The following is a 17141-nucleotide window of genomic DNA, read 5'->3' as shown; positions in this document are numbered from 1 at the left end:
TGCTCTGCCATTGGCTATTACCTATTACGTATCTTCCTGGCATCGCATTGGTTAAGAGGGATGCCACTCCACCTCTGTGTGGAGCTAACGGTGCTTATGGAGTGTCTCGGCATTCGGCACTCGATCCGTGAGGTAGTCTGATAGTTTTGCGCAAATATAATAACTTTTTGAGTACGTATTCGCTATGGACCCCAAGAAAGTGACGGAGAAAAGAGGAAAAAAAAGACGAAGAAAAGAGTTTTTTTGTCCGTACAAAGCAAGAGATAATAGAAAAGCATGAGAAAGGGATGCGTTTGGTTGATCTCGCCAAAGAATATGGCCGTAATGCATCGACAATCGCCACGTTATTTAAAAAAAAGGAAGTTTAAGGAGTTTAAGGCATCGTGTGGGTGGTTGGAGAAGTTCAAAAGGAGGACTGGAATCCACTCTGTTGTTCGGCATCGTGAGATAGGAGCGTATGAACCAAAGAGGGCAAAAAACAATGAGGACAGCAGTTAAAAGGTAAATGACCATCATAATTCTTTACTCTATTCTTTGTTTTTTACATTATGCACAACTCTCATTTATTGTGTGATAATCTAATTGTAACATGTATTTGTTACATGTTTTGATGCATTTTTATGCTTTATAAAACATTTATATTGGAATTTTTGTGGGCTTGGAACGGATTAGGGCATTCACATGGAAAACGTGTCTCTACTTACGTAATTTCTTCCGGAACCAATTAATTTCATAAGTAGAGGTACCACTGTATTGCCCATAGAAATCCATCAGGAAAATTATTTATTTATATGTATTATAAACTATATACTATGCTATACTACACTTATAGCTTGCACCACTACTTTTGACCTACACTGTAATAAGTAGTGTGTTGGTATTAGTATAAGGTTTCTTAAATATGCCCCACTGATGCCAGTAAAATTAGGGATTGTTTAAAATTGTCTGACCACAAACTGGTCATTACAAAACATGAAACAACATTTTGCTGTTAATAGTAGTCATTCTGTCATTAGTACTTGCTGTCAACTATACTTTATAGCTCTTTCCTCATCATCTGCTGTGAAAACAAGCTGCAACAAGTGCAGTGATGTTATATCAACTCGAAATTGTATGCTATTCCTGTTATGTGACAGTGAACACAAAGAATGTTGTTATAGCTACATGCCAATCATTTCTTCCTGTTCTCTGTGCGCTATCTCTGTTTTTATCTGCATCCCTCCCATTCTTAGGTGACAGCTCCTTATGCTTGTTGCGAGCTTTTTCTTTGTTTTCTGAATGTTAGCTTCTTCCTCTTTTCCTTTAGGGTTTTCCCTTTAGGGGTTGCCACAGCGAATTAATTGCCTCCAACTAACCCTGTCTTCTGCATCCTCTTCTCTCACACCAACTACCTTCATGTCCTCTCTCACTACATCCATAAACCTCCTCTTTGGTCTTCCTCCAGGCCTCCTGCCTGGTAGTTCAAAACTCAGCATCCTTCTACCAATATACTTGGCCCATTTCATGAAGGCAGGGTTAACCTGCCCTGAGGTAAACCTGTGGTTCTGGGTTACTTTACCCTGAAACGGGGGACCATCCAAGCTGTATACGGCAAGGATGGGTCACTGTTGACCTCAGCTGAGGAGGTTGTCGGTCAGTGGAAGGAACATTTTGAGGAACTCCTGAATCCAACTACCCCAACTGACCCATCCTCTGTTGCAGGGGCAGAGCTGGAGGATGATGGGGGATACAAGTCAATCTCTCGGGGCGGAGTCACCACAGTAGTTAAACAAGTTCACAGTGGCAAAGCCCCAAGTGTTGCTGAGATTCGCCTGGAAAATGCTGAAGGCTCTGGGTGTTGAGGGGTTGTCATGGATGACACGCCTCTTTAACTCATAGAGTGCCAAAGACGAAATATTTCGTCTTATAGAATCCAAACGTTGAGTGCCAAAGACGAAATATTTCGTCTTATAGAATCCAAACGTTGAGTGCCAAAGACGAGATATTTTGTCTTAGGCTTTTTTTATAGGGAACGTTAGATCAAAGCGTTTCGCACATTCTGTGTGATTTTCAGCCTTGTATTCTATTTATTCCGGTCGAGGGCAGTGTTTCACACCCTAGATCACCAGATAAAACGACGAAGAAGCGTCGGTGTTGGGGCAGTAGTGGAGAGCAAAATGGCGAAGCGCAAGGCGAAAGCATGTGGAGGAGGCAGATTCAAGCAGCTAACACTGGCACAGAGCTTGTCTGGCAGTGTAGCTGCTGTGAAAATGAGCGAGAGCGGTAAGGATCGGGGGGGGTGCAGGAGATGCACCCAAGGAGGCGAGGAAAACGTGGCAGGTTGTAGCGGGGGCCCCCCGCAGTTCGGCGGCGTCCCACGTGGGAGCGCCGCTGCGGAAAGTTCTCCGCTGCGTCTGTCCGGCGACAGTTCTGACTCAGAACCGGACCCGGATTCGTCATCTGAATGGATACCGTCAGAAAGCAGCAGGGAGTCCTCCCCAGATCCGTGGGAGCTCACGGAGGATCTGAGGAGCAAAGGTAACTATTTTGCTACTTTGTTGCATGATGTAAAAAACACGTGTCGGCCCTCCATCTCGCATAAGTTGTTCCCCATCCATGAATGTATTACTCTTTTGTGTAAAATGGTACTTATTTCATGCATGTGTGTGTATATATGTATAATATGTGTGTGTGTATGTTTTGTAGAATGGTACATATTTCAGGCATGTGTGTATATTATATATATATATATATATATATATATATATATATATATATATATATATATATATATATATATGTATATATATATGTTGTGTAAAATGATATCCTACTTATTTCAAGCATGCATATATATATAGTGTAAAATTGTGTATTTCTATATTTTAAAGTCCCTAAAACGAGTAGAGGACGTGCACCTGCAAGAGGGAGAGGTGCGAGGAGACGCCAATCACTGGAGGTGGATGCAGGTGTTTGGGGTCATGATGGCTGGAAACCAACTAAATTCCCATTCGTGGCAACCCCTGGTCCCCAGAATGCGGCTGCAGACCTGGATTCAGACCAGCCGGTTGACTTCATGGAGCTGTTTCTCACTGACGAGCTGCTGGGTCACATTGCGTCTCAGACCAACCTATATGCACGGCAGTTTATACAGGCACATCCTGAAGCTCTGCCACACTCCAGAGAGAGGGTGTGGAAACCGGTGACAGTTCCAGAGCTCAAAAAATACTTGGGTCTTACGTTCCTCACCGGCTACATAAAGAAGCCCAGCGTCAGCATGTACTGGAGTGAGGATCCAATGGAAGCCATTCCATACTTCAACAACACCATGCCACGCAACAGGTTCCAGCTAATTGGGAAGTTTCTCCACTTCAATGACAATGCCTCACAGGATGCTGGAGATAAACTTTATAAAGTGCGTCCTGTCCTTGATTCTATTATTTCTAAATTCAAAGAGCTGTATCAGCCCCATGAAAACATTTGCATAGATGAGGGGATGATGCAGTGGCGTGGCCGCCTGAACTTCAGGGTTTACAACGCTCAGAAGCCAGTCAAATATGGCATAAAATCTTATATTTTGTGTGACTCGCGGACTGGCTATTGTTATAATATGTTGCCTTATGTTGGCCAGCCGAGCACACTCCCAGACATTGTGTTCTCCCTCCTTGACCGCCTGACCGAGCAGGGGTACACAATATTCATGGACAATTTTTATAATTCCGTAAAACTGTGAGCAGTTGTGTAAAAAAAAGACTAATGTTTGTGGAACCCTCAGGAAAAACCGTGGCGAACCACAGATCATCAGAGAGCCGTCAAAGACAGACTTGGGTGAGGAGGGGAAGGTGGTGCGGCACAACGGCCGGGTACTGGTCTTGGCCTGGCAGGACAAGTGCCTGGTGAGGATGATAACAACCTGCCACAACGACAGGATGCAGAGGGTAGAGGTGTGGCAGAAGGGTCAGCGGGACAAAGTGGCACAGCTCAAACCGGAGTGTGTGGTACAGTACAATTCCTGCATGAATGGGGTGGACGAACTTGACCAGAACATTGCGTACTACCCCTTCATTAGGAAAACTCAAAACTGGACAAAAAAGTTTGTCGCCTATTTGTTCCAGATTTGTGTGTACAACGTCTATGTGTTGTTCAGGTCCAGGAACCCAGGGATCAAGAAATCACACCTTGATTTCATGAAGGGTATTGCAAGGTCCTGGACTGAAAAGGGGTACGTGTCACATGAGGAGGGCGAGGAGATGGAGGTCGAAGACGTGCTGCAAACTAGGTCACGCAGAAATAGAGACCCAGAAGGCAGACTCGATGGCCTGATGTCCAGGCACAAGCTGGAACGTTTGAGGGCCACCACCAGGAAAGCACATCCCTCAAGGAAATGTCGGGTGTGTGTTAGAAGGGGTGGGAGGAGTGAGACCAGGATGTGGTGCAAGGCATGTCGTATTCCCCTGCATGCAGGAGAATGCTTTACTGTGTATCACACGCAAAAAAAATATTATTGATTACACTCACACTCACCCACACATACACTCACCTGTAAATGGTTCTGACAGTTGAGAGTGAAATGAATGTACTTTGTTATGTTTTGTCTAATTTTCAAAATTGTTATAAAATCATTTGTTCATCAAAAATGTTTTTTCTAATGTTGTTTGCATTGTTTCAATAAGTAAAAGTATTTTCAGAAGTTTGACTTTGGAGTTTTGCTTGAATTTGCTTCTCTGCAGTAAAACGTCATTATCTCCGTTTTCTGGTCAAAATCAGCCGTTTTTGCTCACCCTGGACAGGATGATCAAAAACCTTTCTCAGCTCCTGTTCAAAAGTCATGTAATCATTGTGAATCTCAGGTTGGTTTTGCCATTTTGCAGCTTCCCACTCTAACGCCCTCCCATGGAGAAGTCCCATAATAAATGCAATTTTGGAATTGTCCCAGGTGTAAGTGTTTGGCTTTTGACTAAACACCAGTGAGCACTGCAGTAAAAAACCTTTTTTATTTATCTGCTATTTAATCGTTACCATTTCTTGTTCTAGTTGCTCTGCTGTGCTACAGAGGATGTCTCTGCTGTCTCTCTCTGTCCCGCAGCTCTTAGAAGGTAATATTGCCATAGATAGCACGGACACTGTAGCTAGCGTAAGAGACCTGGCTGTTATCATGCCCGTTAAGCCCAGTGATAGCTTATCCCCGTCGGCAGCGGCTCGGCAGCTTGTCACCATGGATCAGTGGCGGTCTGCGGTCCTGGCTGGCCCTGTTTGCTCGGCCCCGGCCTCCCCCTCTTCTGCGCACGTAGTTAATGATGTTATGCTCCGGCAGTCAAAAATCACAAAGAATAGCTTGGTTAGGGCTCTGGACAGCGCTAGGAAGATTTGTCGGCATTGAGTAATAATCTCTGGACTCTTGCCTGTGCGGGGGAATGATGAGACCTATAGTAGATTAACAGCTATGAAATGCTGTTACTGTAGGGAACAGGGTTTAGGCTTTGTCGATAACTGGCCTCCTTCTGGGGCCGCCCCGAGCTGCTGAGAGCTGGTGGCCTGCATCCTACTGGGTTAGGTGCAGCTCTTTTTTTCAGAAACAGACAAGCCTTACAGCGTGTTGAACACTAGCCATGCAGCACTCAGGCTGCAGGTTAGACAACCTGCTAGGGTAGTTGTTAGGGTGGGTGTGGAGTCTAGACTAGAAAACCATCAATATATTCACTATCTCTCCTCTGGACATGTCCAAACCATCTCAGTCTGGCCTCTCTGACTTTATCTCCAAAACCTCTAACATGTGCTGTCCCTCTGATGTACTCATTCCTGATCCTATCCTTCCGGAGGTCTGTACCATAAAACTTGATTAACCTAGCCAAGCTTCCTCCTACTTATCTGGCTTCACTTAACGAGACATCCGCCCTCCGGATTTTCGGTACCATAAAGTCGGCTATCAACTCACTAATTCAGTTCAGGCTTGTCCACTCTAGATCTGTGCGCGCTCACATAAAAAGGGCAGAGTTTGCTGCATGCGACCAATTGCTAGGGGTGGGCGGATCGATCCAAATATCGATATTATTGATACTATTGACCTGTGATTGATACTTTGCTCCTCCACCAATTTCCTCAAAGCGCCGGTTCTCTGTGCAAATAGCGCACCCCCCCCCTCTCACCCAGCGCCCCCTGCTACTCTCTGAGTCTCTGCCTGAGTGAGTGACTCAGGCACATCTTTAGCCCCTCCTCCTACCTGGCCACTGGCCTGCTGCATCCTCCGGACAGAGACAATGTACTCTGGCAGAGGCTTTTCAGCCAAAAAAATCAACTACTAACTTCTACATTTGGGAGCACTAGTGCTAACCAAGAAAAAAAGTTAATTTCGAGCCCTGCATAGAAATAACTGCTGTTCATTACTCATCTGTAGTCGGCTCGCTCGGCGACCATTTTGACTTAAAATATTAGTATTGTCATTTTTATATTGTTACCATTATTCTCCCCACCGTTTCTAAAGTGAGAGCCAATTCTCAAAAAACCTAACCTGGACCCTACTGTTCTAAATAATTATCGACCCATCGCAAATCTTCCGTTTTTATCTAAGATCTTGGAGAAAATAGTCGCTAATCAGTTATGTGATTTCCTTAAATCCAACAGTTTATTCGAGAATTTCCAGTCAGGTTTCAGGGAACATCATAGTACGGAAAAAGCACTTGTCAAGGTTAGCAACGACCTTCTAACCGCTTCAGACAGATGACTTGTTTCTATACTGGTTCTCTTGGACCTTAGTGCGGCGTTTGACACAATTGACCACAATATTCTTCTGGCACGACTGGACCAAACAATTGGTATTAAGGGATCAGCACTGATGTGGTTTAAGTCCTATTTAACTGACCGTTCCCAGTTTGTTCACGTTAATAACAACTCCTCTCAGTCAACTACAGTTAGTTATGGAGTTCCTCAAGGCTCGGTTCTTGGTCCAATACTGTTTATCTTGTACATGCTTCCTCTGGGTAATTTGATAAGGAAACACTCCATCAACTTCCATTGTTATGCCGATGATACGCAATTATATCTCTCGATTAAACCTGACGAAAACTGAGGTTGTGCTCGGCCAAAAAACTTTTAGGGATGTAGTGCCAAGTGATGTAATAACCTTGGATGGCATCACGTTTGAGGCCAAAGCCACTGCGAGGAACCTAAGTGTCATCTTTGATCAGGATCTCTCCTTTAACACACACATTAAGCAGGTTTCTAGAACGACCTTTTTCCATCTCCGAAACATTGCTAAAATCAGGCATATTTTAAAACGGAGTGATGCAGAGAAATTAATCCACGCTTTCATCACTTCCAGACCAGATTACTGTAACGCACTTTTTTCAGGCTTCCCCAAAAAGTCGCTGAAGACTCTTCAACTAATTCAGAATGCTGCTGCCCGTGTTCTGACCAGGACCAGTGCCAGAGATCATATTTCTCCTGTGCTGGATTCTCTGCACTGGCTTCCTGTGAAAGCAAGGATAGATTTTAAAATACTCCTCCTCACTTACAAAGCCCTTCGTGGCCAAGCACCGACCTATCTGAAGGAACGTTTAGTTCCTTATAATCCATCTGGAGCATTTCGCTCTCTGGCCTACTGGTGGTTCCTAGAATTTATAAAAGTAGGACGGGGGCTAGAGCCTTTTGCTATCAAGCCCCTCTATTGTGGACCCACCTCCCTACCTCAGTTCGGGGGGCAGACACCCTCTCACTATTTAAGACTGGACTTAAAACTTTTCTTTTTCATAAGTTTTACAATTAATGGCAACTTAGGTTACTACATTTATTTTCATATAGACCTACACTGCTGGAGACTCAACATCCAGACTCACTGAGTTCCTCTCTCCTCCCCCTTCTCTCCAACCATCTCTGTTACTCCTCCTCTTCGCTGATCTCACTCTCCAAGTCTCCAATCACACCCTACTAACTAAACTTCTTCCCTGGAGTCTCTGTGCTCTATGTTCTCACAGGTTTTTCTCAGGTTCTCACAGGTTTTCCTGCTCTTCCCATCCCACCAGTACCACCCCTAACCTAATTATCGGCTGGGGTCCGGCTTCCTTTTTCCTTCACGCCACCATACTGTTCCACCCCTCATCCACCCATCTGCTGCGGACCATCTGCTGTGGACCTACACCTCCCAAACAACAGTATCACCCCTCACCTAACCATCGACTGGGGTCCTGCTGCCTCTCTTCCTTCGTGTCATCTTACTGTTCCACCCCTCATCCGCCCGGCCGCCGTGGACCTTCCTCTGTGGACCTGTACCTCCGAGCCCACCAGTATCACCCCCATCTCTCCATGTGCTGTGGACCTTCTCCTCCAAGCCCATCAGTACCACCCCTCAACTATGCATCAGCTGGGGTCCTGCTTCCTTTCTTCCTCCGTGCCGCCAAACAGTCATCCACGCAGCTGTAATTGTGCCTTGACTTTAGCAACCTTAACCATATTGATACTGTCTCTATCTGGCCTATCTGTCACTCTCTCTCTGTCTCTCTCTCTCTGATGCTGTTCTTATCTTCCTTTGATTTCTTTTCCACCCAACCGGTCGAGGCGGATGGCCGCCCAAAAGAGTCTGGGTCCTGCCTGGAGTTTCTTCCTCATCGAGGGAGTTTTTCCCCGCCACTGTTGCTTCTGCTTACTCTGGAGGGTTCAGTTGGGTTTCTCTGTCTGTTAAAGCGCTTTGAAATGTCTGCTGCCATGATTAAGCGCTATATAAATAAAACTTGATTGATTGATTGATAGATCATTAGGCCCATTATTGCACAATCTATTCTGTGTTAACAGGAGCCTATATTATTAAACTTGATACCTATATGGCTATAAAGACTACGCCTTTCTTTTCTTTTTTTTTCATGTTTTGGGCATTGGGGTGCGTCAGCTAAGTCGGGAGGTAGAAGCGGGTGCGCAGACTGAAAAGTTTGGGAACTGCTGCTCTAGCTAGTGGACGGATAGCACAACTACAGCCACTACTTTTTAAAATCTATTTTCATTTTTTTAATTATATGCCTTATAGTCCGGTGCACCTTATATATGGAATAAATTCTAAAATAAACAATTCATTAAAGGTGCGCCTTATAATCCAGTGTGCCTTATAGTGCAGAAAATACTGTAGTTATTACTCGCCATATCGGCTCGTCAGCATTATCTAAACTGTTGGCTGCTTTCACTGTACCGACAAGATCAGTCGATAACTACACCAGTGAAGTAAACTCAGCTCTTTCTAGTCTGTGGACTCAGTTGCACCTCTAAAAACAAAAACCAGAGGGGTGTGTAGGTCTACACCAGTGGTTCTTAACCTGGGTTTGATTGAACCCTAGGGGTTCGGTGAGTTGGTCTCAGGGGTTCGGTGGAGTTGGAGGTCAAGACAAAACACCCGACACATTGTGTTGAGTGTTTTTGCTGAACATATAAGGATCACTGTGTTCAATTCGTGATGACACGCCTCCCTTAGCCATCATTGGCTGCAGGTGATCACGCTACATCGATTAGCTTACCTGTGCTAAGTGGGATTTTGCACTCAGTAGTTGATTTATACCTGTCATGATGGTTCGTCATCTGATTGCTTTCTTAATATTTTAATTCATAGTAACTATGTTGAGCAAAAAAAGAAGGTGGTTGGACGAATATGTGCAATGTGAATTTACATGTACTGTATAACAGAACGTGATGGGAGTCAACATTTGCATGATTTGCAATGTCAAGTTGAGCAACTCTGGTCTCGCACTGGCAAAAATAAAGGTGGAAAACAACAGAAAAAGACTTTGCTGTGAAAATGATATAAGAGTAGCACTTGCCAAGGTGAAGCCACGCATATCTGAACTGGTCTCTTAATAACAACGGCAGAAGTCACACTGATTTGCAGGTACAGTAGGTCATTTCATGTGAATTCATGCACTGTCTTGGTTTTGTTCTTTGAAAAAGGTGACATTAATGCAGTTTGTTAAATACACTGGTAAAACATATACTTGTGTCTTAAATAAAAAAATAAAAAATATATATAATTATGTTTTTACTAAAGAAAGGTTCGGTGAGTGAGGATATGAAAGCGGCAGGGTTCGGCACCTCCAACAAGGTTAATGACGAGACACACACTCTCAGACGGGCCTGCAGGAGTTTAGAACGCAGATGGCGAAAATCAAAATCTGAACTGAATTATATGTCTTGGCATGAGTGTGTCTTAAACTACAAGCGTACTGCCTATTTCTCCTGACCAATAAGTAAAAATAAGCACAATCCTAGATTTCCGTTTGACACCATTGCCAGACTGACCCAAAAACAGCCAACGGCAAGCAGCGTGCTATTTACAGCTCATGATTTCCTAGATTTCTTCTGCAGTAAAATTGATGACATCAGACATAACATTATGATCTACTGAATATGGACTCTAATTCCACTTCTGTTCTCTTACTATTGGATCTTATTGCCGTATTTGATACTATAGATCGCTGTATACTACAGTTTGGTGTCTCTGAGTTAGCTCTTATATGGTTAAAATCTTATCTTTCTGACAGGTCACAATATGTCTCTTAACATAATTAAACGTCCGCCTTCTCCGATGTTAAATATGGTTTACTTCGGGGCTCTGTACTTGGTCCTCCCTATATGTTGCTCCTCTTGGTCATATTATACACAGTTTTGGAATAAGTTTATACTATTATGCTGACGACACACAACTGTGCATGCCCAAAAAAGAAGATGATTGATCAGAATTAATTATCAACTTATCAACTTATAACTTATCAACCCCCCTCCTCCCTTTATTTATTACCCGTTCTGCACCATGAAATACTAATTATCATTTAATAATAGTTTAATTAATTAATTCTGAGCTTAAACAAAATAGTCCTTTTTATTCTCATGTACTATTGAGGGCTATTTGCATTTGTTTCACTACTCAGGTATGACTTCATTGGCCATTGAGAGACTCTTCAAAAAGAGGCTGAACAACTGCTGAAGATGTTGAAGCTGGAGAAGTTAAAGCTGGAATTCCCGCCTGCGTATCAAAATATGACTACTCAAGATTCTGTGTTTACCTGGTTCAAACCAGTACTCATAGAGCAAAAGACAAAGCTGTACCAATTGTATGAGATGGACTTCAAGCTTTTGGCTATCCAAAGCCTGTTGGATTGCTTGATGGTTGAGATAAAGTTGAGATTTTGATAATTTCACTCATGTATATGCAGCCAGTGAGTGGAAAGTCCATAACAACTGTCAGAATTACAGAATTGGTAACAGCAATAGCAAAGTCCAATTCTACTGATTTTTGCTAAATCACTCACTACTCTTTGCCTTTGAAAAATACAGTATATTGTACTATCAATGTACTATTTGTTTTGTAAAGATAAACCTAAAAGAATTGTTGTCATTCTATGACAGAGTTTGACTTCCTATAAAAATAGCAACCAATAGCCCGCTTAGGCTTCAACTGTGACATATTTGTAGATTCTTTACACATTGGCAGTGCAGAAAGTATCACAATGTGTAAAAGGAGAGACAGGACCCAGATGCAGATAATAAGGAAGATTGGTGTAATTTAAACAAAGTTAAACACAAAAACACTCTTCTGGAAAAATATAATATACGAGTAAGAACAGAAAACCCACAAGGGGAAAAGTAACAATTACACACAAAACCACCATGAAGGGAATACTTACAAAGTAGCAACTGAAATGCCAGGAAAAACTGATGAAGTTAACCACTAATGGTTCTAAGTTTTCATTCCTGTTTTATTCTTTATGCAGGACTGTTTTTTCATACATCAAAAATAAATAAATATGAGTTTTCAAAAGCAAGTTAGCAAAAACTCTTGTATGGTCATCTGATCCATTAACACAAATGTGTCAAACAACAAAGCCCGGGGGCCAAATGTGGCCCGCCACACCATTTTATGTGGCCCACGACAGCATAAAAGGTCAGAGTGTCTGAAAACAAATAAGTCAAAAGTGTGCTTTGTACAAAACTACATTTCCCACAATGCAGTAGTTTAAGCCAATTAAGCAACTGTGATGTTTGTAATTTGAACAAGTAATGAATTATTTGACATTAAGGAGTAGTGACATCTAATTAATATTTCATTGAGTTATTTGGTTACATTTATTAGTTTCATTTGGCCCTTTGAATACAGCCATTATGCTGATGTGGCCCTTGGTAAAAGTGAGTTTGACACCGCTGCATTAACACATTTTTCTATATAGAAACATTCTTATGTAGAATTTATGTAGTCACAGAAAGTCAAAATTGCTATTACAATGAATACATGAAGCACAGCTGAAAATTCCTGCATCCTTTAATTGTCTGTTACTTTGAAATTGCATAAACATAAAATCATTTTTATATTGACTGCTTGCTGTTGCTCTTGAAAGTTAGTCTACCTCACCCAACAGCCAGTCTTGCTCTCTTTCTTGCTCTCTATAAATTCACTTTAAACAAATCTTCTGAGCTAGGGTAGGGAAAAGTGCGGCCACTGTTTTTATTTGTAATAAATTTAAACTCTCACAAGCAAACTATAAGATCAGTGCATTGAAAACGTTTTACAATAATATTGCACACAATATCAATCATAAACTGTCAACCTATCATGTTTTTTGTGAGAAAAAGAATGTCGTCAGACTACTGTCATTGTTCATGCTGTCTGATGACATTAGTCTCACCCACCATACCTGTTAGAGAATTTTTTTTGCCTCCGGCAAGAGGAAACGTATGATTAAATGGTCTCTTTCTGTGCTTTATTAACTCTAACATCTACAGATTTGACTTTAAAGAGGGCAAAATAGAAGAGGGAGGGAATAGTGAATTGGATTCAACTACATTGAATTGAATTGAATCAAATTGAATTGAATTGAGTTATAAAAGTCAAATTGCCAAATTACATCAATAGTGGCTCTGGCTGGACACTCAAATATCCTTAAATAATCAAGGCTTTATGATCATGTGCTCAACAATTAATGCATTTCATTGGCATTTCATTGCATTTCATTTCATTGGCTGCCAAAGAAATGCTTGTGTGTCAAGCTCCCTCATGCAAAGCTTAAAATAACGAAACCGGTAATTAAACAATCTGCAAGTTGCGTTGTTCAGCCCAATGGGTTGAAATGTTCCCGAGGCTGCTGGGGTTGACCTGGATACTGCGATACCTTTGTGTCAGGGTGAAATGCTTGAGTAATGTGAGTCTTTAAGGATTACAACCACATATAACCCTAACCACTGCCTGATGGTATTTGATTAATAGAAGCTTACATTGGTCCAAATGATTTGGGCATCCCAATCCTAATGAGGTCACTCTCATTGTAAGAGATTAGATCCTTGTACAGGGTGTCTATAAATTTTGCTGCATGCACCTATAATACAAATATGTGTGAGCATATCTAATGATTAATGTTTGGATAGTGGTTCTCACAATATTTGGTTGCCGCTCCATTTGGCCAATAATTTAGAACATGGTCAACAATTGTGGACCAAATTCATCATTAACCAGCCTATGTGCTTGGGCTCTTCTTCTGATTTCTCATCCTATTCTTCCACCTTACATTCGTATGCCTGCTGGATTGTTGGCTGACTGTTGACTGTTGCTGATTATTCTCTAGATGTACTTCCATTTCTGTCAGAAACTAATCTGACAGAAATTGCTTTGTGAAAGCTTTATATTTTTCACCAATCAAAGCAATAATAACAATTTGCAGAACTAAGTTAGGCTCACTTCACATAGACTTTGTGTGATGAAGGGTTGCTTTATATTTGTTTTATATACAAAAAACTGGAGCAATACACCAGATCCTTGTTTGTCCCAGACCCCATCTCATCTCATTCCAATGTGTTTGGATTACCACTGGAGGTCACCCCTGCACCATGCAAGAGGTCCAATGCAGTCCTTGCTGTAAATATCATGTCTGTGTTATGTTATAATATTAGAACATTTTGTGACTCACTTCCCACAGTAAACCCGCTAGAATTCATCTTATAGACAGGCACGGAAAGGGGAGAAGAAAGTTTCCAAATTCGAGGCCTAATCACACACACATACACAAGCAACATTCATTCATTTATTTTCTTATCCGCTTCTTCCGCTTTTGCAGGTCATGGGGGTTGTTGGAGAATGTACCAGTTGATTAGGGCACAGTCAGTTATTTTGTAAAACAAAGAGAAGACAATAATAATTCAAATTTTATTGATCCCCAGAGGGAAATTCTCTTTACACTCTCAGTACATGCGTTTATGTTAGTTTTTTTAGTTGTGGAAAAGGCCCCTGAAACACAGCACACTAGGGGCCTGTAATCATCCAGTTAGTCCAGAGGAGGAAGAGTGACGGGTTGCGCTCGGAGGTTGCGCCCCAAATGAGCAGCTTGTGGTGGGGATGGCGCCTTGCTCAGGGGCGCCTCGGCAGTGGCTGGGAGGTGAGCTGACACCTCCCACTGTCAGCTCACACTCCAAGGGATGTCATGGTGGGAGCGGGAATCGATCCACCGATGGCCGGGCGATCCGTCTTCAAGACATCTGCTCTACCGCTGAGCCACTGCCACCCCCAAGTTTGTTTAGTTGGCTTTCACGGTCCTATATGAAAGTTAACTTTGCTGAACCAAAAACCTTTTAAACTTGTAGTTAAAATTTGAAGACACAAGATTTCGAGGCTTTCATATTGTACAGACTATAGGACTGTCTTTGGGTGAATTCATACACTGCTGTACATTGTAAAGTTGTTAGACTGCACCCTGAACATGATCATTGAGCACAGTCTTAAAATAAAACCATTCTTTTGCTGATTTTGGTTTATTTTACTACTCAGATATGATTTTACTAGCTATCATGAGACTCTCCAAGTGGGTGGTGAACATCAGAAAACCTAGAGAATGATATCAAGTTCCCTTCTGCCTATCAAGATGGGGCATTCAAACTTTTTTTGTGAAATTATTTCAAAACAGTGTTAGAGGAAAACATTGTACGATCTCTCTAAGATGGATATCAAGCTTTTTAGCTACCCAAAGCGTATTTGAAATGACTGCTCCACAGATACTCCTTGTTACATCAGCTGTTTGAGTGTGTGTGGGTGTGGTGAACAGAGTGATTTCTGGTGTCCGGGTGACTGAACAGAGCCCCACCAGAGTTAATCAGCCTACAGAAACTCAGCACTGCTGATCAGATTGTCAGATTATAACCACTGCATAGTAGTCAGTATCCAGTGCAACTGTAGCCTGATTACTAAGACCAAAAGTTCAAACATTTTAGTAATCAAGTTATTTCCTCGTGTTCTCAATTTTTCGACTATCTGCTCTGTTTTCCATCTCTGCCCTGCTCCTCCTGTCAGTACTTCAGCTTGCTCCCAACTCTATTTGCAGACTGATACCCAAGTCTAAATAAACTTTTTGGACTCCACAAACTGTCTCCTTCCTATTTGAATTTGAGTCCTAATATTATTGCACTTTAACAGGCCCATTGTCTCCTCTTCCCTATGTCAACTGTTTGTCTATATCTTGTTTAACTGCTCTTCATTGACAGCGTGAATTTATTTTTAATTTGTTTTTTTGTTCAAATGAAAGTCACTGCTGTTTTTTTTGTTTTTTTTAAATTCATTGACTGTCTCCTGTTTGTCTATATGTGGGTCCTGAATTCTGAACTGTAAAACATTTTAATCTCTATTTAATCTCTAATCTTAAACTTAATTTCTGTTTACAGGCTGACAGAACTTCACAGGTCTAGATCCTTTTTTCAACTGTCATTGGTAGAGATTGTATGTGCTTCCCTAATTATAAAATTCTATTTGTCAGAGACAAAATCGATCACCTCCTGTTTCACATGATATCAATTTCACTTCAAACACAGGAACTTTGGACACACACACAACACCATTGCTGGAGGAAAAGGGGAACACAGCCATCATATTCCTTGTACTTGCATTTATCCAGGTATCATATTAACTGTATTGTGTATGATCACTCTATATATACTGTAGTGTACATGTTTATTTCTGATAACTATTTTGCCTTTTAAAGCAGACAGCGATTATTTCTCAATTACATGGTTCAGAATGAATCAAAAGTATGGGTTATTTTTTGTCCTGATGCTTGAAGCAGATCTTTAAGCTTCGGCATTGGTCTTTCTTTTTTAATTACCAGTAAATCCTGTTTTGATTGATATTGTGGTTTTGAGACATTTTTAAACTGGAAAACAGTATATCTCCCATGTTAGACTTTCATTTGGAGCAACATTTCAGAATGAGTGAATGCATAAAAGGACTACAGCTGGCACTGTACAGCAATTGCAGCTCTCTATATAGAAGATCGGGCACAGGGGGATGCATGCCTATAGACAGCTGCAGCAAAGCAAAAGTGCTCACTATCACACATTTAGACAGCTTTGTGAACAATGTTTGAGAGAAATGGTAATATTGTGTATCTGGAATGAATTATAGATCTTTAAGTCCATCTCATGAAATCTCATGCTTTTGTCTTTAAATAACGATGAAAGAGTGCATCCTTTGACAGCATGGTGGTACAGTGGGTAGCGATGTTTCCTCACAGCAAGATAGTTTACAGCAAGTTTGTATGTTCTCTGCAAGTGATCTCTCCGGGTTCCCCCCGGCTTCCTCCTACCTCCAAAAACACGCAATGAATTGATTGCTCCAAATTGTCTGTATATGTGTGTGCATGAATGGTTTTCTGTCAATGGCCCTACAATGTAGTGGTTTCTTATCTGGTGTATACCCTATCTCTCACCATAGCCGGCTGAGATCCAGCAGATGCGTCTGTAGACTGGATGGACGGATGGATGGATGAACTAATTTGTATAATCTTTGATGCTGTAGAATAGTTCTATTAAGGAAATACGTTCAAGTAACAGAACTTTTAAGTCAGGTTGTTCTACCATCTAAAATGTGAGCTGGGAACAGAGGTTTTTCCATAAGAATGCAGTCTCACACATTTGAATCTTGAAGTAGTTTGGGAGAATTAAAAAGGTAGGCTGGGTTTGTATGTTGCCATTGTTTGACTTAAGAAAATATGTTTATATTGAGTGTCGCGTTTGCTCTTGCTGTCCTGTCTCCATCCTGTTCTTCCTACCACTCTATCATCCTCCATCTGTGTTTGTTCATAGAAAAGGCAAACATCAAGAACAATCACAGTATTAATAATATAAATTCAGAAATTTACAAATTTATAAAATTTAGAGAACAA

The sequence above is a fragment of the Antennarius striatus genome, chromosome 23 (assembly GCF_040054535.1).
Source record: "Antennarius striatus isolate MH-2024 chromosome 23, ASM4005453v1, whole genome shotgun sequence".
Classification (NCBI taxonomy): Eukaryota; Metazoa; Chordata; class Actinopteri; order Lophiiformes; family Antennariidae; genus Antennarius; species Antennarius striatus.
Note: the sequence above shows the minus strand (reverse complement) of the source record.